The sequence below is a fragment of the Ricinus communis genome, chromosome 2 (genome assembly GCF_019578655.1).
Source record: "Ricinus communis isolate WT05 ecotype wild-type chromosome 2, ASM1957865v1, whole genome shotgun sequence".
Classification (NCBI taxonomy): Eukaryota; Viridiplantae; Streptophyta; class Magnoliopsida; order Malpighiales; family Euphorbiaceae; genus Ricinus; species Ricinus communis.
Genome location: NC_063257.1, coordinates 24100704 through 24104460, shown reverse-complemented (window position 1 = coordinate 24104460; position 3757 = coordinate 24100704). Strand labels below are relative to the sequence as shown.

The 3757-nt window shown below is 33.0% G+C and overlaps 1 non-coding gene and 1 pseudogene across 1 annotated transcript; both read left to right on the top strand.

Annotated features, from left to right (window-relative positions):
* Nucleotides 1-1174: 1174 nt before the first annotated feature.
* On the top strand, nt 1175-1282 carry LOC112534894. Its single transcript, XR_003079122.2, has one exon. It is a non-coding gene; the product is annotated as a small nucleolar RNA R71 (small nucleolar RNA).
* A 1440-nt stretch (nt 1283-2722) lies between these two features.
* LOC112534888 lies at nt 2723-3252 on the top strand (annotated as a pseudogene).
* The last annotated feature ends 505 nt before the right edge of the window (nt 3253-3757 follow it).

The following is a 3757-nucleotide window of genomic DNA, read 5'->3' as shown; positions in this document are numbered from 1 at the left end:
CTTGTTGGAATTAAGTTCCTTAAAGAACTTAGCATAAGCTGGCATATTCCTGATCACATCCAATAAGGGCAAATTAATGTTAACTTTAGAAAGCATATAAAAAATTTTAGAAAATTGCTTATCCCGTTTGCTTTCTTTCAATCTATTCGGGAACAGAATAGGAGGCTTATAAGGCTCAGCTTCCTTATGAAACTTAGGTCCTGAAAATGTCTCCTTGTCTTTCTCTCTCTGCCAAAGATTGGGCTCTATTCTTCCTTCTTTTTGTAAACCTCCTTCAGTTATCTTTACATCAACTAGTCCATCTTCTTTTGATGTACCTGCGTAAGAAGAATCTTTTTCAATTAAATTTTCAACATTATTATCCAATAACTCACCATCCTTAAGAACGGTGATTGCTTTAGCTTGCTCAGGTTGACTTGGCAATTTTTCTTTCTTATTTTCTTGTACCGTTTCAGCAATTTGCCCAATTTGAATTTTCAATCACTTTACTGAAGCTTCTATGAAATCAGTTTTCTTCTTATTCCTCTCCATTCTGTCATGGGTAGCTATCATAAAATATTGGAGTGTTTCCTCCAAACTTGGTTTTCTTTGAGGGACTTCTCCTTGATTAGGGAATGGAGGGTTTTGATTCCTTGGGTATTGAGGCTCTTGATTCTGATACTGGGGCTGGTTTTGGTTCCTCGGTATTTGTGGTGGGTTATGATTATTATTTATCCAGGAGAAATTTGGATGATTTCTTCATCCTGGATTATAAGTGTTGGAGTATGGATTATTCCTAGGTTGTCTAGGTTGATAAGATTTCATCAAGTTAACCTGTTCATAATCATCTCATGCATAAGTATTATAAGATGAACAAACGTTAGCACTATGATCATAAACACCACATATATCGCATACCTCATTGCTTTGTACATTCTTAGTTGAAGCAAGAATCTTAACTTGTTTAGTTAATTCGACTATTTGTATAGCCATCTCATTATTAGACATAACTTCATTCATTCCTACTCTTTTTGTTCTCACTCTTTTGTTGTGAACTGGCTCCTAACATCTCAAAGATGTCATAAACCTCATTAGCAGTTCTTTCTAGCATAGCACCCCCAGCTGCATTATCAACTATACACTGGTATTGTTGTGTTAAGCCATTATAAAATGATTGGTTAGTCATAGGAAGTGGGTATCCATAGTGTGGACATTGTAATAAAAGTGATTTGAAGCGATCCCATGTTTCGTGAAAGGATTCAGTATCCTTTTGATAAAAGTTGGAAACCTTAGCATTTAATTCTTTGGTCTTTTGATGTGAGTAAAATTTACTCATAAATTTTTTATAAACTTCATCCCAAGTTCTCAAAGAATTAAGAGGCAATGTCATTAACCAAGCCTTTGCTTTATCTTTTAATGAGTAAGAAAAACATCTCATCTTTAATTGATCTTTATTGAGTCTAGATAATTGGAATGTGTAAACTATAGCATAAAACTCTCTAGTGAATGTCAATGCATCCTCACTAGGCATACTATAGAATGACAGAAGCATATTAAAATGGATGTTCTTTAGCTCATAATTCCTAGATGCACCACCTAAGACTATGCATGAAGTAGTGTTACCAATTATCGGACGAGTATAATCCTTCATGGCCATTTGCCTTTGCGCTGCAACTTTCCTTTGGTCATTAGCCATTATCTCAACGTCTTCTTCCAACTCTTGTTCCAGCTTTTCTTTAAATTCAATTCTTCTTTGAGGTACAAACTCACTCTCTACCTCTTGGTCTCCTTCTATTTTTTTAACAGTTAATCTCAAGTTGTAGGGATTTTGAGTTGATGAATCACCTGATCTCGTTTTCCTGCTAGGCATACAAAATCAAAGGAAAAATTTCAAAAAAAAACTTAAAAATATAATTTAAAAAATAAAACAAAAATAAATAATATGCAACACACAAAAAACATAAAAAATGATATTTGACAATTAATCAATATAATATTGATACAATTTCCTAGCAACGGCGCCAAAAACTTGATGTGTCTAAATTAGTACTCACAAATGTACGAACCGAATGGTAGTTCGGGTAAGCTCACCACGAGGTCGATCTCACAAGGGATTTTAGAGCATATATTATAAAGACCAACTATCACACAAAATACTGAAAATAAATATAAACACTCTAAGCCGATGTTTTGAGAATGATCTTTAGTTCAATAAAAGAAATTAAATAACCAGAAAATAAATATGTAACTAGAATGATTAATATGAACTATATGATAAAATAGCATTTGGTCTAGCTTTTACTTAGTAATCGCCTTAATTCCCTTAAGCCCTAATTTAACAAATGAGATGGTGATGTGAATTTTTTCCTAAGTCACTCAAACTAATGATGTAACTTAGGTTTCTTATACCAACATAGATTAAAGTAAAGATGATGTTTCTAATACTTTTAACCTAAAGATTTTCATAACACATATTACTACTAAATTGATATGATGGTCAACCAATAATAATAAATGAAACTAATGAACATATGAAGGCAAAGAAATCATTCATTAAATCAAAATATATAAGGTTCATATATAAGTAAAAAGCCAAACTAAACATTTATGGGACTTAGCCTAACATACTTAATCCAAAAGTGGTGGGAACGTAGTAAGTATCTTCCAAAGTTCTTTTAGCTATATATATGTTTATCATGATAGTAAATATAATTTATACTAGATTATTTCGTGCAGTAGTTATATGTCGCTAGAGTACGTTATAAAAGGCTACTATTCAGTCAAATCTGATGTTTTCAGCTTCGGTATTGTGGTACTAGAGATAGTAAGTGGAAAAAGAAACAGAGGATTTCATCATCCAGATCACAACCTTAACCTTCTTGGATATGTAGGTGTCACAGACAACATATATATTTGACGCACACACTGTTGATGAATATGCTAATTCTGAAAATGTTCTCTCAGGCTTGAAAAATGCATAAAGAAAACAGGTCTTCAGAGCTGATCGCAACATCCATAAAAGATTCATGCGATATGTCAGAAGCATTAGGATTAATACACATTGGTCTATTATGCGTACAAAGAAGGAGTGAAGATAGGCCAAGCATGTCATCTGTGGTCCTAATGATGGGTGGTAGAAGTGCATTGACTCAACCTAAGCAACTGGGATTTTTCACTGAGAGGGATATTATAGAGGATAAATCTTCATCAGCCGACAATCACAATCCTTGTTCACCTAATACTGCCACCATCACATTATTAGAGCCAAGATAAATGGATTTTAGATTGCTATTGTTATGCGTCTTAAGAGCAATACACTTAAGTTTCATACAATATGTATCTTTTGTTTTGAACTGTGATTACGAAAAGTAATAATTATATAAAAGATATTTTATATTTTTTTCATGGAAAAACAATCTCATCTATCATTAATTCTGACCATTTTTATAAATATATCTATATTTTATAAAATTACCATTCTGACTCGTTATCTTTGCATTGTTTTCAAATTTATCCAAATTGAGTTAGGGTGCACCACTAATGACGTGGTGTATAGGGCTGTAATTGAATCGAATTGAGTCCAACATCAATAAGTTCAGGCTTGTTTCATTTAATTTTAGTAGAGGCTCGAGTTCAGCTTGAGCTTGATTCGAGCTTTTATAATGGAGCTCAAACTCGGCTTATTTGAAAATAACTAGGCTCACGAATAGCTCGAGCTTAGTTCACAACTAGTTTGATTCGATGAATAGCTCAAGCTCGGTTCGAATTTGATTTATTA